At 43.1% G+C, this 25329-nt stretch overlaps 3 pseudogenes; 1 reads left to right on the forward strand and 2 right to left on the reverse strand.

The window, feature by feature from the left end:
- Positions 1 to 3490: 3490 nt before the first annotated feature.
- Positions 3491 to 4723, reverse strand: LOC103285678 (keratin, type I cytoskeletal 18-like; annotated as a pseudogene).
- Positions 4724 to 10041: 5318 nt separating this feature from the next.
- LOC103285859 (F-actin-capping protein subunit beta-like) lies at positions 10042 to 18172 on the forward strand (annotated as a pseudogene).
- Positions 18173 to 21665: 3493 nt separating this feature from the next.
- Positions 21666 to 22175, reverse strand: LOC103285677 (U1 small nuclear ribonucleoprotein C-like; annotated as a pseudogene).
- Positions 22176 to 25329: the final 3154 nt, after the last annotated feature.

The raw sequence follows: 25329 nt of genomic DNA on the forward strand, positions 1-25329 counted from the left end.
CTGAAAACCTATTTGAAGAAATAATGACAGAAAACTTCCCCCACCTGGTGAAAGAAATGGACTTACAAGTTCAGGAAGCGCACAGAACCCCAAACAAGAGGAATCCAAAGAGAACCACACCAAGACACATCATAATTAAAATGCCAAGGGCAAAAGACAAAGAGAGAATCTTACAAGCAGCAAGAGAAAAACAGTTAGTTACCTAAAGGGAGCACCCATACGACTGTCAGCTGATTTCTCAACAGAAACTATGCAGGCCAGACGGGAATGGCAAGAAATATTCAAAGTGATGAATAGCAAGAACCTACAACCAAGACTACTCTACCCAGCAAAGTTATTATTCAGAATTGAAGGGCAGATAAAGAGCTTCACAGATAAGAAAAAGCTAAAGGAGTTCATCACCACCAAACCAGTATTATATGAAATACTGAAAGGTATTCTTTAAAAAGAGGAAAAAGAAGAAAAAAGTAAAGATAAAAATTATGAACAACAAATACATATCTATCAACAAGTGATCCTAAAAATCAAGTGAATTAAAAATCTGAGGAACAGAATAAACTGGTGAACATAATAGAATCAGAGGCATAGAATGGGAGTGGATTGATAATTCTCAGGGGGAAAGGGGTGTCTATGTGGGGGGTACGGGAAGAGACTGGACAAAAATCATACACCTATGGATAAGGACAACGGGGGGAGGTAAGGGCAGAGGTGGGGTGGGAACCGGATGGTGGGGAGATATGGGGGGAAAAAAGGAGAAACAATTGTAATAATCTGAACAATAAAGATTTATTTTTTAAAAAGAATAAATGAAGACATTCTACGTAAAGTGTTGAACATAGCATCTGATATAGTAGCTATTATTATTATTATTGTCATTATTATTGCTGGTAATACTTTCTATATAATGAGAACAAGAGAACAAATTTTTCAAGAAATACCCTCTAGATGTATTGGGCTTTTCATATATTATCTTTTTTTTTAAGTATAGTTGGCATGCAATCTTATATTGGTTATATTCGTTTTATGTGTACAATATAGTGATTCGACATTTGTATACCTTACAATGTGATCACCCCACTAATTCTGTATCGTCTGCCAATGTGCAAACTTATGACAATATTATTGACTATATTCCCCCTTCCCCTCACCCACTCCCTTCTGGTAAACATACTTTTCGTCTCTGTTTCTATGAGCCTGTTTCTGTCTGATTGTTTGTTTGTTTTGTTTTTATATTTCACATATAAGTGAAACCATACAGTATTTGTCTTTCTCTGCCTGACTTATTTCACTTAGTGTAATACCGTCTAGATCCATCCATATTGTCAAAAATGGCAGGATTTCATTCTTTTTACTGCTGCATAATATTCCACTTTATACATATCACAACTTTTTTATCCATTCATCTATCAATTGACACATTTAATTTTGTAACAACTCAGTTTAATAGGCATTATTATCTTTATCTTTAATAACCAATTGACTCTCAGCATAGTTAAGTACCATGTTTGTACAGCAAAAAAAGTGACCAAACTAAAATTCCAACCCTGAAACTGGAAAATATTCTAAAATAAACTGAGGCCAATTTACACTAAAGGCAATAAAGCTTAAACTTCAGACACTCCCTCCCTCATTTACTCAGGCCCCTCCAAAGCTCTGAATGTATTTTGCATTTACACTTTACTACTATTTTTTCTTAAGGAGAGTCCCTAAATCTGTGTAAGTTTAGGATCCACCTCAATGATAATATATGCATGGCAGGGTATGATCAGTACTGTGTTCTAAAACATGAACAAGGGTGACCAAGGATAAAGTGATAAAAGGAAGGCCAGGAGAAAATGTGTTTTGTGGGTAAAGATAAAGAGTTAAACATTAACCGCCATTGATCTGAAGGGACCACAGACCAGCCAGGTGGATGTGTCGTAGATATTTATAAATGTGGGTCAGGAGAGCAGGCAGGGCAAAATGCAGACCAGGAGCAATGAGGTACATGGTGGCACTAAGGAAGAAACTCTAACCAAAGAGGAACTATGCTCTAGAACTATGCTATCTGTCCTATAGGGCAGTCACCAGCCACATGTGGCTATTACATTTAATTAAATGTAAAATTCAGTTCCTTGGGCACGTGTGTGCAGTATTGGGTAGCTCAGACATGGAACATTTCTACCATTGCAGAAAGTTCCATTGGATGGTGCTGGTCCAGAAAGGCAGCAGGTAGTGAAGGACAGACTCCCAGGGAAACATCAGAGGGACAAATGGAGGAAGAGGACAGTGAATAAGATGGGGAAAGTGGCCTGTAGAACCAGGAGGAGGACCAGGAGACAGAGGTCCCAGCAAAGGGGATTTCAAAGGAAGAGTTTATTCACCAGGTCAGCAGTTAGCAAAAGTAACAACAACAAATTCCCAGCACAGAACTAACACATGTCCAACTAAACCAGCTGCCTCTAACCCTTCTGGCGTGGTCAGGTGAGGGCCCTCTTAGGGGTCACATACTTCTTGTGTCCTCATATGGTAGAAGGGACTAGAGAGCTCTCTGGGGTCTCTTCTATAAGAGCACTGATCCCATTCATGAGGGCTTTACTATCATGACCTAAGCACCTCCCAAAGTCCCGCCTCCTAACACCATCACATTGGGCCTTAGGAACCCAACATGTGAATTTCGGGGAATGCAAACTTTCAGAGAAGAGCCCCCTGCATCCATGCTTCCATGAAGACCTTGAAAAGGCATTTTCTTACCGACACAAGCAGCACACTCTGAACTTGGCCCTGCCCAGAAAGGAAACCTTGAGAAGGACAAACGACAGCTGCAGTTAGAGAAGCAGACGCCCAGAGGCCTGCTTTCCCTCCCTGCCCTCTGCAGAAACCTTTAAAATCGTACTCAAAGGGCAAGGCACACGCCGGCCCATGCCAGCACACACCTCTCCAACAGGTGGCTGCCTGCATACCTACGCAACTTCCTGCTTGCTTGTGCAATTACCTACAGTTCACATAAGAATGCATGTTCTGAGCACAGCCTTTTCTGGCCCACACATGTATGTGCATATTTTGAAGGTGCAAATGAGACACCGAGCAGTGTTTTTTAATGTAGCCCTAAGGGGTACATTATTCTGATCAGCACTAACATAGGCCTCCTACATTAAGGCGTCAACTTTAGGCCCCACTGGAGACAACAATGTTAAACAAGCAAACAAATCCAGGTTCCCCTGAGGCTCAAAGCTTTCCCTTTGCCCTTCACTCCCCTCTCCTCCTATTAAAGTTCCACTGCCTCCAAAGTAGCCACTGCATCCAAAAGCTTCTCCAAAACCTCCCCAGACTCCACTTACATCCCAGGTATTTACTTAGGTAACTGGCTCTGTCTTGCCTTCCTAATTATGATCTTGTGTTTCAAAACTTTGTCTACCCCAGGGTTTCATGCAACATTTTTGCATGTTCAGTGACCTCTGAACTTTTTATTGGCCACCTGCCCAGCCAGGGGTGCCCCACTACTGCTGCCTTAATGCCTCAGAACTTTACCGTCATTGACCTCAGACACCACTTTGCTGCAGGTGGTGGTCTTTTGGATGGATTGCATGGAGTTGCTGTTGTCCAGGGCATCACCAAGATCCAAATTCTCTCCTTCTTCCAGCAGGTGGCGGTAGGTGGCGATCTCAATCTCCAGCTTGACCTTGATGTTCACCATACTCCTGGGCCTGGTGCTCTCCCTCTCTTTGGGTCTGGCTAGCTCTGACACCCAGCTGCAGCAGGATCCCATTGAGCTGTTGCATCTGCATGGCTTAGCGCATCTACACCTCTCTCAGGATGTTCTCCAAAATACCCTTCTAATTTCTCATGGAATCCAGGTCAGTTTTCAAGGACTGGATTGTACATCTCAGCTCCAAGAGTGACATCTCAACTGCTCCTATCTCAGCGGTCTGCAAGGTGACCACTGGGGTGCTCTGCTGGGACCAGTACTTATCTAGCTCCTCTCAGTTCTTCTGAGCCAGCTCACCATACTGGGCCTGGATGTCCGCCGTGATCTTGTTAAAGTCCTGAGATTTGGAAGCGTCCAACTCCATAGTCAACCCAGAGTTTTATAGACCATTTACTTCCTCCTCGTGGCTCTTCTTAATGGAGAGCAGCTCCTCCTTGAGAGCCTTGATCTCTGTCTCCAGCTGCAGCTGCAGCTCAGTGAACTTTCAGAGCCCATTGATGTCACCCTCCACAGACCAGTGCATGGCCAACTCCATCTCATACTTGACTCTGAAGTCATCAGCAGCAAAACAGGCATTGTCAATCTGCAGAACCATGTGGGCATTGTCCACAAAACTTACAAAGATCTGAGCCCTCAGATCCTCAATGGTCTTGAGATAGTGCCCCAAATCTCTTGCTTGGGGTCCCTTCTTCTCCAGGTTTTACGGATTTTGTTGTCCAGTCTCTAATTATCAGCCTCCAGGCTCACCCTCTCTAAGTAGGAGGCCAGGTGGTCATTCAGGCTTTGCATAGTCTCCTTCTCACTTTGGATGCCCCCCGGGCCCTTCAGAACCCCAGCCATCACTGCAGCCAGGCCCCCAGACACCCAGACCCCCTGCATGCTGGTGGAGTGGGACATGGAGATCTGGGAGCTAGAGCTCCTGCCACCTGCATAGATGCTGGCCATGCTACTGACTGACCAGGCCAGTGGCTGGGCGACTGCACGGAGGCTGGGATCTGGTAGTTTGTGGACAAATGAGTGGGTGCTAAAGCTCATGTTGTTTAAGGAGGAAGGTGAGAGGTCAAGATTCAGGTCATTAACATTTTATGATCCTCAGTCATTAACATTCTAAAATACCTCGGGTGCACCTTCTCCTGGAATAACTATAACTAGAGCCCAAGTAGGAATTCAGCACACCATTTTCCCTTTGTGCTCCTAACACAGCTAGACCAGGTTTCCCAACTTCCCTTGTTGTTCAATTGGGCCATGTCCCATGTGAACCCTACCATCAGAAAGAAGGCAGAGCAATAAGTATGATACCTCCAGGAGGGGACGATTAGGAGTAGATGCTCCTGCTACATATTGCTCTTTCCTCATCTACTAGCTGGAAACAGAGGACACGATAAAAGACTTCATGGCCTTGGAGGGCACAGTAACTAGAAGGAAGGAGCCTAGCATTCCTGAATGACTGGGTGCAGCAGAGCCCCTCCCCACTCCCCTGACCACCCTTATTGGACTGTGATAAAGTCAAGAAATAAAACATTATTGTGTTAAAATCCTGAGACATAGGGTTTGTTTTACTATAGCAACCAGCCTACTCTGATGTGGTAAATGGATTACAAAATTTCTCCCAATTATTTCTCTCCCCTGCAATGTGATTTAGTAGCTTTTCCCATCAAATGTTGTAGTCTATTTCATCCCTTGAATCCAGGATTGGCCATGGGATTTTCCTTGGCAAATGAAACAGCAGAAATGCCATTTCCAAGCCTAGCTCTCAAGAAGCATTGCACACATTGTATGGATATAAAAAAAAAATGGTTTGTAATTATTCTGTTGAACCCTACCAGTGAAAGGCTGTTTCTCAAACCTTTAGTTCTCTTTAAAATTTTAAACACTTCTCCCAACAAAATGTATTTAGTCAAGATGTGTCTTGTAAATGATCCTTTCAATGGTCTTTGAAAAAGAAAAAGCCAACTTTAAACTCCCATACTTTTCAAATATCTTCTATCCTTTGGAATAAATGCTGATGATGTTATAAAACTAAGACTGAGAATTATCTCTGTGGACTTGAAGACAAGGAAGGAATTGGATGGTTCTGAGACCTATTTCATGTACAGTCTGAAGACACTGAGTGGAAATTACAACAGCTCTTGAACAGTGTCTGGTGGTTTTCTCTGCAACCATAGCTGTTATGCCTAATAGCACATATCTTCATCCTTTGTGGAAAGAACTAAGGTATAACTATCAATAACATCTTCCCATATGTTCACACCTGAAAAAAAACTGAAGCAGGTTTTTCTTAAAAGTTATGTGTTTGATTTAACAGTGTTTCAATATTAGCTCACAACAGCACTAAGCGTGACATCATTGTATTAGTTATTTGAATTACATTCAGTTTTTCCACTTGTTTGCAAGGTCTCCTTGAGCAGCCTATTTTTGGCTGAGAGTTTTTTCAGTGATTCCACTCAAGGAAGTACCCACTTGTTTTGAGTAGCACTTGCCAGCAACAGTGCTTCTTAAACTTTAACATGCATACATATCCCTAGGCAATCTTGTTTAAGCACAGATTCCAATGCAGTAGGTCTGGGGTCAGGATTGATATTCTGCATTTCTAACAAGCTCCCAAGTGACATTGATGGTGCTGGTCCATGGACCACACAAGAGTCTATAGAAGACTTTTACTTTGCAGGATTTCCAAACACTTAAAATTTTACTCAGATGGAACATGATACAGCACATGAAGATCAGGCCAGATAATAGGCAGTGATTAGCGTAATTCCTATAATTCACCCTGTGATCACCTGCCTGAACTCGGTCCTGTGTAATGCCAAACATATCATCACCTAGCTGGTCATTTACTTAATGAAATCAACACACGTATTTATGTTGACACAGGAAGAGCAGTTCTGGGACATCTTCACATTCTAAATTCACATCTAAATTACTTTCACATTCTAAAGAGGCTGGACTCCCCCACTTTTTTCTGCAGTTCTGTTTCCTTTTTTTGCCTATCCCTGTCACCAACCTGCCATCTTGAATCTATTTCAACCAAGGCTAAATAACACAGGTGGTCGCAAGCACTCCTGGTAAGGTATAAAAAGAAATTGGATATTTTTTATTCAGTTGTTTGGTTCACCTTTTCCACTTGAATCCAATCCCTATGTATGGATTGGGGATTCTAATGGGAAATACATAAAACCAATTCAGCAGGAGAATATTTTTAATGAACTATATAGCCTCTGAGATTTGGTTTAAGCCCTTAAATGTGAATGCCTTTCAATTTCATGATTACTCTGGATCAAGTGGGTCCTTCAGCCTTTAGTCTACCATCTCAAAAGCCATAGTTCTTATAGCTTGCTACAAAAAGTGTGATTCATGGATTAATAGAAAGATCCATCAATTGAGCAATAGAAAACTAGGTTCTGGCTCCAATTCTGCCTCCTAATTAGCTGGGTGAGCTTGCACAAGACATGTTGCTTCCCTAAGCCTCATTGCTTTTAATTATAAAAATACGTTTTCAGTTCTAACTTCTCCCAGCTCGGACATCACTTGACCTGAAATGCCTCCAGACCAGAGGCAGCTCACAGCAAGTGACCCACACAGCACAAACAGCCCTGTCCCACACCCACTTCAGCACAAGGATCCTTGGCCACCGCATTTCAGGCAGGAAGGCCCCCAGAGTATCATATGCCAGCTCCTTCATTTAGCACGAGAGGAAATCAAGGTCCTGGGAGGCAAGATAACATGGTCACATGGCTAGTTAAGGGCAGAGCCAAAACTGGAACACAAGCCTTCTAACTCTCAGTCCAATGGTCTGCATGAAACCACGAACTCAGAAAGCCAGGCTTTGAGAGTCACATTAGGATTCACAGTTGTCTCTTCATGCTGGAGCTCTTACAGGAGGGAAGTGTCCACACAAAAGCAACACAAACACAATCTTTTCCACCTTTTTCTGCAGCAATGGACCATAGGAAGGGCTTTATACACAGTTTTTAATGAGAGAACCATTCCTTTGCATTTCCCCTTATTTCAGAGTTATATTTGTAGGTTTTTAGTCTCAGCATGTGTAGCAGGGGCCTTTTTGAAGCCCTCCCAAATTTCCTCAGCACTTACTAGTATCCCTGGCTCCAAAGGCTGCTCACTGCAAATTGAGATGCTCCTTCAGAGGACTTCTTTTCTGGCCACATGGTCATGGTCAGCCTGAGCACAGTCATCCCAGAAGTGCTGGGAAGTATCCCTACAGCATCCCTCAGTCCATGCCAGATGTAGAATTGCTGGCTCAATATTCAGGCTGCCTCGCCCCTTGGGCAGGACACCTCTGAGGCCTGTTCCACAATGTTCCAGGTGCCTCCTCAGGATTGGGCTCCAGCTGCCCACAGTAGTAACTGGTTTGATAATACACCCTTTATTTCTTCCAGCTCTTCCCTGTCTCCCTTCCCTACTCTAACAGCATTTTCTGGAATTACTTCCCAAATAAACAATTTGCAGTGAAATCCTTGTGTTAGGATTTGCTTCTGGGGAATCCAAACCAAGGCATAGGGGTACCAACTTGTGGAAAATAGAGCTTTTGAGGGGGTCATTTAAATTCTTTTTGATAAGACAACTGCATTGCTGTCTGTCCCTTGTGGTAGTTTGGGTTTCTCCCAAAGCAGGCCCTGAGAAAAGGACTTGGGTGCCGGGCATTTATTTGAGAAATGTCCCAGGAAGTAAAAGGGAGAGACTGGAGCAGGGAGAAAGGAAGGGAAAGAAAGCCAGTATAAAGTGTATCCATGAGTTAGTTTTAGTGGGCCCAACCCCACTGAGACCACCCTGAGAGGCTGTATGGAACACATCTCAGAATTGTGCACTGAGGAGCAAGAAGGGGTATTGATCCACTAACACCCCTCTGAGGACATTAGCTCCCGAGTTTCCCAGCATGCCCTGCAAGCAGGCCAAGCACACCTCGGGGTCACAGAACACCCTCAGATAATTATACTAGAAGTTCTCAGTGTCTGGCAGAACTGCCTGCAAGGGACCTCCATGAAACAAACAGTGTCTGCCATGAACAGTCTGCAGGACATCGAAATGCTGCGCTGCTCAACAGATGACCATCCTGCCATCCTCCGAAACTACGTTGTGCCTCCCTAGCTCTGAGCTGGCCTTGTTTTGGCTTCCTCGAAAGGCATCCCTGAACTCCATCAGTGCCCAGTGCAAAGCGTCTAGGTAAACTGCAACGCAGGTGGGATGAGAAATGGAACCAGTCCAAAAAAAAGGAGCCAGAAATCTGCCTCCCCCAGTCATGCTACAAGCCAAACTAAAATGCTGTGTCCACATCAGTTCCATGCCTGTCCTGTCTTCAACACCCTCTCCCGGGGGCTGGGCAGCTGTCAGGCTCACAGGACCGCACAGGCCTTTGCTTTGATGCCTCCCTGCTCAGTGTCACCCAGACAGCCTGATCAGGGGGCCCTGAGGTCAAGGCACTATCAGGAGTAAGGTTTCTTAAGTGCCATGTGTGAGACACCATCTGACACTGTTTATAGATCGATTTAGCCCCTTATTGACCATGGGACAGAAGTTAAAAGCATTGCTTTTGGAAGTCAAATGTGTTAACTTCTGAAGTGATGTTTGAATTAAGGTTAAGAAGGGCCCAAAGTTTTGATCTGCTGATTGGAGAAGGAAAAAAAAGAAAGGAAATGGACTAAGAAAGATTTTTTTTTTTTTTTCAGAAAAGAAATCAGATTATTTTTACTAAAATCAAGAGACAAGCATATAATGAATCTACCAACTTTGGGGCGGATATAAGATGGCTACTGAAGTGTCTGAATTCTGCAGCTGCTAAATGTGGATGATCTGTTTAAGCGCAACCACTGGTTCTTGAAGTTGCTCACAGAAAGAAGTCACTTCCCTCTTCAGTAGATTAAGGCCAAAAAAGGGAGCATCCACTGGATTCAGGCCCAAAGAAATCACATAAAAGTCAAATAAAACAGCATCCCATGCCTAAACCATGCCATTCATGATGGAATAATTGCACAATAAAGAGATACAGGCACCCCACAACTTAAGTTGCTGGAATTCAGCAACTCATTCCCTAAAATGTTTTTGGATTCAGAACACAAAAGATCTAGTAAAGAAATCCCCCATACTTTAGTAAACCAGATTATAAAACACCTGTAATCTATGGGTTACATAGTGAGGTTGACAATTTTTAATTGATGTATTTCTTATCTACTGATGTGGCATAATAGGAAGCAGTGGCAATTAAGATAATTAGATAGGAATAGGAAACAGTTCTTCTGATTAGAACCAAAGACTGGGCATGCTGGATATTCAACAAGAGGAAACTGACGTGTGTGGTGTGTAATGAGCTGACAAAGCCATACTTCTGCAATGCAGTAATGGTTATCACATTAATGATGATCATGAAGCGCGAGAAGGTGCTGGGGTCCCCTCTGTACCATTCAGAAAAGAGCAGATAATGTTCAATAGGGTTTGTAAATTTTAATAAACTCTATTATGTCCTAATTCTTTTAAAATTAACAAAGTGAACTAAATATGGGTTAATCCTCTATTAAGCTATACATTTTATAAAGAGTTTGCTGTGTAAATCATCAGCCCAATAATAAATAGACCAGAATCCTAATAAAATTAATGAAATATCTGTAGCTAAAATATCCAGAAGGCAATAATACTGTGTTGATATGAAATGGGAGGTATTTATAGGCAACTCAAAGGACATTTCAAAACCATTTTGGACTCTATTCAGAATATTAAGAAGCAATAAAGATCTAAGTCTTTTAATAGCCTCTAAGTTAAATGTAATGTGGGCACATATATTTCACAGGATCAAGATGTTTGCCAAAGATGGCTTTGTACAGTCTCTTGTGTCTCTTATAAATCATGTCATATAAAACTTTTAGTTCATGTTGAGCTCTGGAAATAAAAATTGAAACTTTCATCATTCACTTAATTGTTCAATAAATATTTGTTGGCCATCAACACTGGTGTCCTACCAAGATGCCCATCTGGAGAAGTCCAAATGGCTCTACTTTATCGAGTAGGCAGGGACCCTATCCAAATGATCAGATAAGGAGCATGCCCAGATGGTCTAAGCATGCCTAAGTGTGCACATAAGCCTGTGTGAGTGTGTGTGTGTGTGTGTGTGTGTGTGTGTGTGTGTGTAGGGTGAGGATGAGGTGGCATGTATACATATCAAGATAGAAGGGGATAGAACTGATCATCTTTCAGGCCCTAGAACAATATTTGTGTTTAAGTAAGATGAAAATTGACAATGTAGACTTTGATACAAAAGTCTACATTCTCTGATAGACACCAAAAATACTTTCATTTTTTAATTGTTTAGCCAAGAATTATTTATTGAGCATTTATTAAGTGCCAAAAACTATGCTAAATGCTAGGGTTACATTAGGGAACAAAGATGAAGTTCCTGCTACCTAGTGTTGCAATCAATGTAAGTCCAAAACTTTTAGAAACAAGTAGATTTTCTGATCCCAGTGGATTTTCTGGCCCATGTTTTTCCCTTGTAACTTAATGATATACAAAGACTTGATATTGAATAAAATGCTTATCTGGCAATCCCATTTTAACTAGGCTGAATTCTATTTCTGGGAAAATAGAAGAAAGTGAATTATCTCACATGTAGTGAGAAAAAGTGTCCACGTGAGTAAAGCTTTGGTAACTTCTCTAGTACCTTCAGCCTTAAGACTGAATTAAAATAAACAGCATGGAGAGAAGAAAAACTAGTTTGGACTGAGCTCCCACCTGCAAATTACTGCAATTCCAAAGGCTGCATAACTATTCTTCTGTCTTAGGTGCATGTAGGAAACCTGGAGAATATCAGCAATGACATCACAGCCTGGGTGACAGGGGCATCGTAGTTCCCAGCTCCAGTTCCTTCAATTACATCTGAAATGCTTGTGCATCACCTAGCTCTGGGGTGTTTTGAAGAGCTGCAAAGAGAGGCAGAGCCAGAGCAGAGTCTACCTCAACATTTAGTTGGTATGTCTCTAATCAAACAACAGCACCAAGTCCTATTTTAAAAATATATACAGGGATGTGCAAAAATAGATTTATAGTTGTGAGTACACAAAGCAGAGTTTATTCTTGTATTATTATTATTTATTAACTAGAGGCCTGGTGCATGACATTTGTGCACTAAGCCGGCAGTCAGACATCCCTCTTACAGTCCAGAGCTCTTGCAGTCCGGGACCCCTTGCTCCTTACCGCCCGCCTCGCTGCACTCCACAGTCATAAGCCCAGCTTCTGGCTGAGCGGTGCTTCCCATGTGGGAGCACACTGACCACCAGGGGGCAGCTCCTGCATTGAGCATCTGCCCCCTGGTGGTCAGTGCGCATCATAGCGACCGGTTGTTCCACCGTTCAGTCGATTTGCATATTAAGGTTTTATTATATAGGATTATTGTATTTTCCACATGAAAACTGCAAACCTTCTTTTGCCAACCCCTGATGGTATTTTATGCCAAATTGCCTCTATGGAAGCCACCATCGATTTAGACTTATGCAAGAAAGCTGGCATTTGCCAAATTAAAAATGTCAGAAAAAATCCTGAATTATCATTTTGCTGGCATCATATGATGTAACTACAGAGTTTTTCCATCTTGACCTATTTTGGGGTTGGCTACTAATGGTATTAATCCACTTTTCATTTACTTAACTAATCACTTCTAAGGCAGCTGTTAGTAATCCTGATTACCTGCCTTCCCCAAAAGAGACCAAAGAAAGTAGCCAGAATGGGCATAAATTTGTAACCATGCACAGTAAAAAGAGGAGGAGGAGGAGAAGGAGAATGGAGAAAGACTAGACTATACTTACAATGTTTTACTCATTAAGGAAGAAGAAAGAATGTCCACAGAGTGACTGGATATGTGATGAGTAAGGCATCAGTGGTGATAGCTGGAAAGTTTTAAAGGAAGGAAGGTATTCAAACTACACATTCAGCCCAACCAGAGTAACTCAGTTGGTTGAGTATCATCCCATGCACCAAAGGGTTGCTAGTTCCATTCCTGTTCAGGGCACATGCAGGTTTGATCCCAATCAGGGAGCATACAGAAGGCAACAGATCTCTCTCTCTCTCTCTCTCTCTCTCTCTCTCTCTCTCTCTCTCTCTCAGCATGTCCTTGGGTAAGGATCTTTATTAAATACTAGAGGCCCAGTGCACAAATTCATGCACCAGTGGGGTCCCTCAGCCTAGCCTGCGGGATCAGGCTGAAACCGGCTCTCCAACATCCCCTGAGAGGTCCCAGATTATGAGAGGGTGCAGGCCAGGCCAAGGGACCCCACCGGTGCATGATCGGGGCCAGGGAGGGACGCAGGAGGTTGGCCAGCAAGAGAGGGACTGCAGGAAGGCTCCAGGGCGTGTCCAGCCTATCTCACTCAGTCCCGATCAGCTGGACCCCAGCAGCAAGCTAATCTACCAGTTGGAGTGTCTGCCCCCTGGTGATCAGTGCACATCATAGCAACTGGTCAACCGGTCCACTGTCTGCCCCCTGGTGGTCAGTGCATATCATAGTGAGTGGTTGAGTGGCCTTAGCATATCATTAACATATTATGTTTGATTGGTTGAACAGGCGACCAGTCGACCGGACACTTAGCATATTAGGCTTTTACTATATAGACTGTATTTATACTGCATAGTTTGATATAAACAAAAAGCTACAAGCCCTTTAACTTAACAAGAAAAAAAATAGAGGCATCCAGAGTCCAGTTCTCCCATTCACACCTCACTCTCCCATCTTTCTACAAATATAAACAACTTCACAGTAAGGAAAGTGAGGCTTTCCAATTCATTGCCCATGCATAGTACCATACACCTATCATTATTCAACTCTCAATTTACAAATAAGACACAGAACATTTGACAAGCACAGGGCAAGCCATTTTATTGATGGGAATGTTGGATTACTTTCCTTTGTTTACTTCCAAGCATAGAATGACTCCATAAGCAAAACTGGCTGGGAACACATGCATATTTCCAATCAACACCTGCCTTTGAAAATTCACAGGGTCTCTTGTCAACAATCCAACTTGCAGAGTATCAGGTTTCCACTCACCTTTTTGAACATCTAGTAATTAACCAGAAAGACAATCCGTCAGGACTCTCACCCCTGTGTAGTAAAGGAAGCACCAAGTGCAGGTTGCTCTTAAAGACCATTGAGAATACTCCTGTTACACCCTCCAAAACATCTCTGGGGTGCTGATTGTTCTACTGTAAAACAAACCCCCCCCCCAATTTTTTTTTCTTGCCTCATTCTGCTTTTGAACTTTAATGGAAGATAGGTTTTCCTGGTGTCATGACTTTGCCAAAGAAAAATGATGGTTTTTATGTAATGTAATAACACCTTGTATCTATGTAACAACTACGCCTTCCTAAAGCTCAAAGCACGTTCATAAAGCACTAGCTCCATCTCTTTCATCTTCACTGAAGGAGATTGAGGCATATGTACAAGCCTCGTGTCCAGGCCAGGAAAACAGAGACACTTAGAGGTTAAGCCGATCCTCTGAGATTGCACAATCTGGTTAGTGATGAGGCCGGAACTCTCTGCATTCATTTACTGAGCTGCTTTCTCTTCTACTAAGATTCCAAAACACATAAATAAATTAATCTGACATTTCTCTGAAATGAAGAAGAATAATGGCTACTTGAGACAGAAGAATGTTTCACTCTCTTGCCATCTCATAACCACACATAATGTGTAAGGGCCTTTAAAAACATGTCCAGACCCCTCACTTCTAAATGAGTAACAATTATAACTTGGAAACTGACCATCAGTAGATATGTAGAACAGAGAAGAGGCAGAGACATGAGTTTTAGGAATATTACCTCCAAAAAAAAAAAAGAATAGTACCTCCAGCCTCACTGAAATAGGGCACTAATGTATCTGATACCAGTTAGAAGTCAGGCACCACACCAAACACTGTAGGCAGCTTTCTCATTTAATCCCATATCAACCTATAAGGAGGGTGAAAGCATCCCCACTCTACAGAAGAGGGAAGTAAGACTTGGAGGTTAACTTATTTTTACAAAAACCCTAGCCAGTAAGTGGCAAGCTCTCGGTGGTCTCACAAAGGAGATATCTGCTGTGCCTAGAAGTTCTTAAAAGCAATCTGCCTTCAATTGTGAGGAAGGCAGAATGATGGGTTCCAGTAAATGACCTGAGTGCATATATTAAGCTGAATCATAAGACATTGCTGATATTCACCTGCTTTCCACCTACCAACATGGATATTTCGTATGATTCAAACTATTACTCAGGGAGAGGCTAAGATGACTTGGGGGGGAAAATCTCAAAAGTAGTAATACTAAGGGTAAATAAAGTCAGACACTGCCTTTGAAAGCATAACCCGGGGCTTTAGATAAAAGAGGCCGGCTGGATGGAGAATTCTAATTCAAAAAATGCACCAGTTCATAATAAGCTTAGTGAGAAAGGGTGTGTTCCCACCACTGGAGCAGAAATTTCCTTTCCCAAGCCCTTCTAGGATTTTGCCCTTCCCATTCATCCTTTCCGATCAAATTGATCCTTTAGGTAAACACAGGAGGGATTAGAGACCTTTAATTGGCTTTAAGGAAGAAATGGTAATCTGAGTTGCCTGGGCAGGAACTATCTTGTGTCTTGTGGGAGAGAAGCAGGGAGAGAAAGAGGAAAGGAGATATCTGCAGCTTGACAAGTTGTTCCCAGCCAAAGAGGAGACTATTCAAGAACAGGCGAGATTGTTAAACCGCTCACCCAAATTAGGCTGTGAGCTATGAGCATGACCTCTAGGGTTTTTTTCTTCACTCCAGCTCTTCCTGTGTGAAGTAGGAGACTTCAATGCATCCCAGAGTCTAGATCAGTGTTTTTCACATGTTAGCATGCATCCATATCACCTGGAGCCTTGAGGTGTAGGGAGGCAGCCATACAACTATACCCCAGAGATTTTGATTGAGATCTGCAGCAATAAGTTGCTAATGGTTCAAGGAGACACTTTAAAAACCATTAGCCTAACGTCCAGTTATGTACAACTGCATTGCATACTCCTGCCATCCAATGCTATTACCTGCACCGTGTCTGTACATATGGAAGCCACACATGATCCAAGGAGGATAAGCCAAAGCAATGATGCTCCCCAAGGGACTGTGACAATAAGAGATTGGCTTTGGTGCAAACCAAGTTGCAACACAGCTGACTCTGTAGGATTCATATTAATGAGAATAGCTGACAGTTATTGACTAGTTTGTATGTGCCAGGCAGTATGTTGTCTCTACCCACATTATCTTTGAGATAAGTGTACTGTTATTACTCCTGTTTTATAAATGTAGACTTTGAGCCTCATTGGGCTAAGTCCATGGTCACTGGGAGAATGAGGGAGCTGGGTATAGAATCCATGACTCTGACTTAACTGCTGTGCACTGTACTTCCTGAACTCTAGAAACACTAGATCAGGAAAAGAGAGGTCCACCTTCTGTCTTATTTGATAAAGGAATAAACATAGATGAATGGGAGGCCATAGCTCTTTCTTCACTCTACTTTCTTGTGTCTACTCTGGATAATGCAAACATTCCCCTCCAGCCTCATTTCCTCCTCGACCTTTCCCATGCTAACACAGGAGAAAATGCTTCATGTGTTAAAGTACAGGAGATTAGAAAAGGGGTGCCCAGCTACCAGAGGTGGTATCTTAGATTTATGGATCTTCCCTGTTGAAACAAACATCTCGTTCCTTCTGGGAACATCACCTGGTGTTTGGGAACTCTGCCCTGGAAATATTATGGTTTGAGGCTCCAAAGGAAGTTGATTGCAAGGGGTGGGACAACTTCAACAGAAAAGCTTCTTAATTTTATGACGCCCAATTCTTGCATTGTCCATCCCAACTCTTTGATGTCCTGGGGCAGGAGGTGGGAGAATGGAGCTCCAGAGATACCAGGCTCTTATCTGAATGGAGAATTGTTTTCATTGTTACTGCTCTGGCTTTGATTTACCATTTAGCTAGTCTCATAGATTGCTCCTTCACCATCAAGTTCCTACTTTATAGCTTAATCCAGGACCTGGCTTCCAGAGACTACTTGCCTTGGGACTACAAGCTTCTGGGGTAAGAGCTGATGAAGCCTCCTTTCTCAATGGGAAGATGCTGAGCTTTTCCCAGGTGTCTGGTATCTGTCATACAAAGCTCAGATGCAACTTATGGATCATATCAGTGGCTAGCAACAGATCCTCAGAAACACTGACCACACACTTACCAATCACCTTGGAGTCACTAGCTCCAGAAGAGTGATGTTGTAATGTACTTCTGTGCTAACTCACCCCTGTGCTTTACTGAACTAAAGCACACAGATGTGTGGCCACATGTCTGCTTTTAGTGAAATATATTCTGTTTTCCCAAGTGATGAATTTGGCCCAAAACAATTGCCCTTTATACTGACCATTTTCAAACCTATTTAAATATTTCCACATTCAAATTGCATATATCCTTTGACCTAGCAATAACATTTCTAGATATTTATGCTACAGATATACTTGTATATGTGCAGAATGAGGTATAACAGAATTGACTGTAATAGCAAAATATTGGAAATAATCTAATTCATCAGTAAGAAACCAGCTAAATAATGTACAGGGAACCCCTACAGTGGAATAATATGCAATTGTTAAGAAGAATGAGGCAACAGACACTGGAACCGAGACAGCCACAGATGCCACCACAAGTGATAAACAACTAAACCGTGCCTTGGACTTAATGAGGCAAATGGAGATAAACCTCAGCAACCTGAACGACCTGGTCCCAGTCTATATGACGATCTCCTGTCTTCTGTTGACCAGCCACTGAAAATTGCCAGAAACAAGGTGGTGGGAAAGGGTTAACTTTTGTGTGACACAACAGAGATGGGAACTCCTACAGGTCACCATGGAGTTACAGATATGACCCTCCATTGGAAGATGAGGCCATGCCTTCTGCTCGGCTGAGAAAGCTGGAGGTGGCAGCCCACAATGTCTTTGACCCATATCGAGAACTATATTTTAAAGGTGGCATCTCATCTGTCTACCTCTGGGATCTGGATCATGGCTTTACTGGAGTGATCCTCATAAAGAGGGCTGGAGACGGATCAGAGACTATCAAAGGCTGCTGGGAATCCACCCACGTGGCGGCAGTGCAGGAGAAATCCAGTGGTCCCATCGCCCATTGCAAGCTAGCCTCCATGGTGATGCTGTGGCTGCAAACAAGCAAATCCAGCTCTGGCACCATGAGCCCTGGAGGCAGCCTGATCAGACAGATGGAGAAAGATGAAACTGCCAGTGACTGCTCCCATGCACAGCCAATATCGGGAGCCTGGTAGAGGACACGGAAAACAAAATCAAAAGTGTGCTAAATGAGTTCTACTTTGATAAACGAGGACATTGTTAATGGGCTGAGGTCTGTGCCGACTCTTGTAGACAAATCAAAACAAGAAGCTCTTAAGAGTGACCTGGGAGAAGCTTTGAAGAGAAAGCAGCAATGTTTAACCCCTGCTTCACGCTAACAGGACATGCCTACACTCCTTAGATTCCTTCCTTAGAAAACTCGATTTCTTTTTTTTTAATACTTATTAATTGATTGATTGATTGATGATGATGATGATGTTGATGATGATTACTAGAGGCCCGGTGCATGAATTAGTACATGGATGGGGTCCCTAGGTCTGGCCTGGGATCAGGGCCATCAGGGCCAGGCCAATCACGGCCTGCCAGCCCGGGTGGGGAGAGATGTGGGGAGGGACCACAGGAGTTTGGCTGGCTGGGGGGAGGGAAGGGGCATGGGAAGTTGGCCCCCAGCCCCAAGGAGGGTGCCAGCCCTCGGCCCCCCTGGGAAAGGGGCCACATCCGCCGCCATCCACCCCCAGTTCCCCATTCCAGCCCAGGGCCCGAAGGCCCCAGGGGGTCAGGAGAGGAGGCTGGCATGGAAGGAACTGACACCAGATGCCGGCACCCCGCCACCACGTGGTTCCTCACCTCCCCTCCTCCTCCTTCCCTCGCCACTGCACCGCCAAGCGTCTGCCCCCTGGTGGTCAGTGCATGTCTTGAAGACTGGTCAACTGGTTGTTCCAGTTATTCAGTCATAATGGTCACTTAGGCTTTTATATATATATATATATATAGGGGGTTTTTTTAGAGATTGAGGAAGGGAGAAAGAGAAACATTAATGTAAGAGCAGAACATGGATCAGCTGCCTCCTGCATGCGCCCCCCTCCCCCCCGAGAATTGAACCCACAACCCTAGGTTCACAGGACAATGCCCAACTAATTGAGCCACACCAGCCAGGGAAGAAAACTGGATTTCTGTTCCTTTCCCTTGTCCCTCCCCTCCCTGACCTGCACATCGCCATCTCTCCCTGAGAATAAAGCCACTAAACACCCTTCTTTGTCTCCAAAGCCTGCTTCCCACCACGTTTTGCTATGAACCTCCATGTTTCCATAGAGACCATGTGTGTTTTGTTTGCCCCAATCCCCTATCTCCCCAACATCCATTAATAGGTCTAAAATACACTGTCTGCCTCTCCTTCCCTCCCACCTTTTTATAACATTGGTGTAAAAAATGTAAAACAAAAACATTTATGAAATAACAATGGTGTGTAAAAGATAGAGAAAAACTGGAGATCTGATTCCACATGTCTTTAGGAGGGGCTTGGGGTTGGGGGACGGACAGGGGACAGCTCTGGGAGAAAGGAGAAGTGGCCCTCAGCATTGTCCTGCGCAGACTGGCCTCTCCCCCTAGAGACCACATTGTGAGGGTGTGAGGGCTGCTGACCGTTCTGCTGTTCTGGCCAAGTGCTTTTCTATCAATTTTTATGGAATGTATAAAAAGTTTTTTGTTTTATTTTTGTTTCTTTTATAAAAACAAACAAAAAAGCTTTAAAAAATCTGCATCTTATACTTGAGCTCCCATTATTTAAAAAAAAAGAACAAAAACAAATAAATAAAAATAATCTGGACACACACACAACACAAAAGAAGAATGAGGCAATCTACCTGTACTGATATGGATCAGATCACAGAAATGTCCCATTAGAAGAAAAAGAGGAAAATATATAGAATTTTATATATAATGTGGCACCGTTAGGGTGGAATAAAAGTACATATGTGTGTATACATGTATATGTATATGTATATGTATATGTATATGTATATGTATATGTATATATGATAGCTATAGAATGTTTCCAGAATGTCTCTGGAAGGAATTGTAAGAAACTGGTAATGTTTTCAGCTGTTTCAGGATAGGTTTTAGAGGAAACCACCTAAAAGTTACTCATTCTTCCTGAGAGGCTTTGAAATTGATTTGGGATGTTATTCCATGCAGAATGAAGTAGAATCAAAATGGGAAAGTAATGACATGGAAGAAATCTCAGGCCTCCTCTCTGCCACAATGGAAGACCCCACCTGCCAGGGTTCATGCTGGACACTATTGACAAACACACCATCCACTCCAGTTTTATCAAGCCCCCTCCCCCTTTCATAATCTGTTGCAGAATTTTCCTATGGAAACTGCTGGCTTTTATAAAGAGAAGAAAGGAGATGCAGACTCAGTAAGGCAAAAATTCAAAAGTCCCAGAGGACTTTGGGACGGGCCTACAAAAGAAGGCAGTGCCCTCAGGTGAAATCAGTTGGATAGAATGAAGATTCAAGGGTTACGTTTCCTAAAATACAGAGTTCCTGGAGACCTTGAACTTTTGTGAACAAAATCCTCAGAAAAATATAGAAAACTATGATACTTTCTGCAGAGTAATATTTTCAAAATCTGCTCCCTTCCTTTTAAATCTTTATTGTTGGAAGTATTACACATGTCCTCTTTTTCCCCCATTGACCTCTTCTAACCCGCCTCACCCCCCTACCCCAGGCCTTCACCACCTTTTTGTTTCCATGGGTTATGTATATATGCATACAAGTTCTTTTGTTGATCTCTTCCTACCCACCCACCCTCCCCCACCTTCCCTCTGAGAGTCCACAGTCTGTTTCGTGCTTCTATGTCTCTGGATCTATTTTGTTCATCAGTTTATTTTGTTCATTAGATTCCACATATGAGTGAGATCATGTGATACTTGTCTTTCTCTGACTGGCTACTTTGCTTAAATCACATGCACTGTCCATGAATTCTCTATGCACATGGACTCAATTCCAGCCCTCAGGTATGTTCCTTCATTTTTTTCACTCTCAGGTGCATGTTTGCTGGCATACTTCTCTGAATTTGGTGGGCACCAGAATCACAACTCTTTTAGAACCAGAGGGAAATCAGAGATTGCAACTCAGGAAGCAAATGGATTTGCCTAGAGTCCTTTCATAGCATTGTTAGATGCTAAGTATCTGATTTTCCCACAACCCTTGCAGGAGGAGAAACCATGTTTGAGGAGGAGAGAGAGGAAACCCCCAAGCCAGGGCAAAGGGGAGTTTGCATGAGCTCTAGACTGCTGGGCTGAAGAAGCTGTTTCCTGCAGCCAGTCCATCCCAGCTGGGCATTTGTACTTCAGGAGGCAGCGCATAAAGCTGAAAGGAAATTCCACAGCATCAGACAGACACAAATTGAGGGACATTCCACAAGATAACTGGCCTGCATTCATCAAAAATATCATAAAAGACAAAGAAAGACTGAGGAATTCTTCCATATTCAAAAAGATGAAAGATACGTTAAATGAATGCAACGCGTGATCCAGAATTTTCTTTTGCTATAAAGATTATCGGGACAATTGAGAAAGTGAATGAAGTCTATAAACGAGGTAATGTCAGTGTTGATTCTTGATATTTTTTTGTTTTGTTATTTTTAAAGAGTTGACAATTTTATTTTCACATTTCACAATACAAATGAAAATTGCTTTTTTTTTTGTCCCACTACTCCCCTCAAAAACTATTCTCTCTTAGATAGGAAGAGGGAGTGAGTCTTCCTTGTCTGCTGTTAGAAAACACCCAGAGTCACAGCACCTCGATCTCCTGGTGAAGTAGAACAAGTAACAGAAGCCAGTTAGAAAGAGGCTCCCCTTCCTCCTTATCTGTCTGGTCCAGTCATTCCTGGCCAAGGGGGCACCATCATGGGATGGATGGGAGGTCTCATCATTGGGGGCCCAGGCATCATTGGCATGTGCCCTCCCATAGGCGGACTCATTCCAAGAGCAGGTCCCACTGGCATCATCCTAGGAGGAGGAGGACCCATCATTGGCATCATGGGAGTGCCCTCCATTTGGGGCGCTGGCATCACACCAGGGTGAGGTGGACCTGGAATAGTGGGGAAGGTGGGATTATGGCCCCTGCAGGAGGAGGAGTAGAGAATGGAGTAGGAGGTATCTTTCCTTGCTGAAATGCTGCAGTTGTTTTGTCAATCGGGTTCTGTGTCTGCTCTCCCATCCATTTCTGATAGCAGTCTTTCACATTCTCTTTGTGTTTCCTTCCACTGCAGTGTGTCTTTCTCACAGATGGAGAGTCATGGGTGAGGTATGTATCGCAGTAGTCACAATAAAACTTCAGCATGTTGTTCTGCAGGCCATTGGCACTCCGTTGGCCACTCCACAACTGCGCCATCGGAAATCTGACTCTTGATTTTTGATAATGGTACTATGAGTATACAAAAGTTTCCTTGTTTTTATGAAATATACACTGAAATATTTAAGGGTAAAGAGAAATCATGTTTGCAATTTATCCTCAAATAGTTCTGGGGAAATAAAAAACATTTGCAATTTATCCTCAAATAGTTCATATATATATATAAAGGGTGTCCCAAAAGAATGTATACACCCTTTAACAGCTGATAGCTCAATTTTGAAAATGAAATACACTTTAATAAACACTGCCTTTATAATTATTATATATATATATATATATATGGCACCCTATATATGAAGAAAGAAAGGGAAGAAAGATGGAGGGAAAGGAAGAAGAAAAGTATGGAGAGAAAGAGAAGGAGGGAGAGGGTGGGGAAGGGATGGAGAGAGGGTTGGTAGAACACTGAATGTGAATGTGGAGGGTATACAGTAATTTTTTGTACAATTTTGCAACTCTTCAGTAAGTCTGAAATTATGTTAAGATAAAAAAAATTTGAGATTCCGCCATGTCATTATAATTCTGTCCTGTGGTATAATTCTCAGTCATGGGTTTGGGAGTCTAACATGATCTTTAAAATCTTATCACTTGAGTAATAATAGAGAGATGCTACAAACAAGTCCTCCAAGGTGTGAGGCCACCCCTTTAAAAGGGTCTTTTTCTCTCATTTTTCTATGCTGAACTGGCCTGGTGGGTGGGTGGAACCAGCCGATCAGCCCATAGCTGCCTCCAAAGGACCTGCTGTTTGTGAGTATTCTGAAGAGAGCTTCCCATTCTGAAGGCATGAGCAACATTCAGCGATTTCACCCACAACTTCGGTTGAGCCTGTTTAATTTGGCTTTCCTTGGTTTTATTCTGCTTTGCTTGGACAACTGTGCAGATCTATTTACAGCTTTCCCTATTGTCTGAGAATGTGGCTTTGAGACAGTGTCATCAGCCATTTCCAATATGGACTCTAATGGTTTTTTTATGATTCCTAAATCCACTCCCAAGTGCCCCCCCACCCACACACACTTCTGCAGGGTCATCTGTGCCACAGGACTTGGGCTGGTCCTCTTCATTCCAATCAGCTCGCCCAGACCGCCTCCCTTGGCCCTTCCTTCCAGCAGCTATCATGGTGAAATGCTTGACATGGCCCTGTTCAGACTTGTCCATGTGCCAAAATCAACATACAATATGTACTTCTGGGTTTTTTAGAGCTGACCCCAAAAGATCTATTTACCCAGACATTGACATTCTCATGAGTAATGGGCAAAGCTCTGAGGACACACTGTTGGTGGCAGAGTGGATTTCAGAATCCCACCCAGAATTTTAGATTTGGACAGGGACGTAGAGATTGTCAATTCCAACCATTTCATTTTAGGATAAGGAAAATGGGGTGGCAAGCAGTGGACAACTTGCCTAATGAAACCAGCATTGGAACCCAGGTACTCTGTCTCCTAGATCAGTCCCTTGTGACTCTATCTAAGGTATGAATGCACTTGGGTGAAACAACCCAGGAGCCTGAATGATTAGGTGGGTAATGGCGAAGGCAGCCTCCCAAATACATACTTTGGGATTAGAGACAACATTTCCAAATCCTTTTTCGGAGTCCTACATGAAGAAACCTCAAACCCAGGAGCCCAGCCAAAAACAATGATTCTCAAGTCCCCATGAAATCCTGGATGAATGTTTAACTGGGCAACATCCTAGCTGATTCCCGCGGCAGACGCGGGCCTCAGCGAGCTCCAGGACTGACATTTCAAAGGGACTGGATATGAGCGTGCGTCTGAACCATACACAGTAGGCCATTTGCTCTTATCAACAGGATAAGTGAGTGTGAGAGCACGAGAGGACCTTCTGAAAAGTCATGCAGAACAACATGCACCTTTTAACTTGGTTCATGCATTTCTCACAGATTACAGAAAAGCTTACTGAGAAATTTCACAAGAAAACTTCCAGGAACTTTTAGAAAATATACCCTGGAAACGGGGTATTTTACTCTCTCTCAGGTCCTAGTGCTAACATAGGACAAACAAACCTAGTAACTCATCCATTCCTTCACTCACCTTCTCATTCAGTCATTCACTCATTCATTTATTCATTCGCATGGCAAATAATTAATGATTTCCACTTAGAAGTAGGTGTCATGATGGATTGCAGGAAGGTATCTGCACACCCATTCTTGAAAGTCATTGGTGAGAGATGCTTCCAGGGGCCATTAACTCCCAGGTACTTCAAGTCTTCCTCGTGCCTGGGCAGAGTGAGCTCCGGTGGTCAGAGAGGCCCTTGGGCAAAGTATGTCAGGTGCTGGCAGTTGGAATTTGGGCCAGCATGCATAAAAATGTTAAATGTCAAGGGAATGTACAAAGGGCACAGAGATTATTGCTTTGAGAGTATTCTCCAAGGACTGATAAGGAGCTAAGGAACAGGTGGTGTTGGAAGAGGTGGAGGAAGAGATCTCGAAGGTCAGGATGGGGATCGGAAATTGGGTCAGTGAAAAGATTTTTTCCACCATATTAAGAATATCTTGACAATGGGAAGCTACCAGCGTGTAAACAATTATGTGCAAAGTTACCCACTATTGTGTGTGTCACAAGTATCACTGATCCTTTCAACAAATCTCTATTGAGCACCTGCTGTGGATATGTACTGTGCCCCAGGATGATGCTTTTAATACTTTTTTAAACACAGAGTTTGCAAGTGAATTTTCTTATTGAAATACTAGAGGCCTGGTGCACGGATTCATGCACATTGAAAGGAAATTAATTAGAAGGTGGCCAGCCGAAACCAGTTTGGCTCAGTGGATAGAGCGTCGGCCTGCGGACTCAAGGGTCCCAGGTTTGATTCCAGTCAAGGGCATGTACATTGGTTGTGGGCACATCCCCAGTAGGGAGTATGTAAGAGGCAGCTGATCGATGTTTCTCTCTCATTGATGTTTCTAACTCTCTAACCCTCTCTCTTCCTCTCTGTAAAAAATCAATAAAATATATTTTTTTTTTAAAAAGAAGGTGCCCAGCAGGGCAAGACTGGGCGAGATGAGCCGGACACACCCAGGAGCCAACCTCCTGCAGTCCCTCCCCAGCCAGCAGCACCTGGGGCGGCACCAGGGCTCGAAGGGCATCTGCAGAGTGAGC

Source organism: Eptesicus fuscus, chromosome 12 (genome assembly GCF_027574615.1).
Source record: "Eptesicus fuscus isolate TK198812 chromosome 12, DD_ASM_mEF_20220401, whole genome shotgun sequence".
Lineage (NCBI taxonomy): Eukaryota > Metazoa > Chordata > Mammalia > Chiroptera > Vespertilionidae > Eptesicus > Eptesicus fuscus.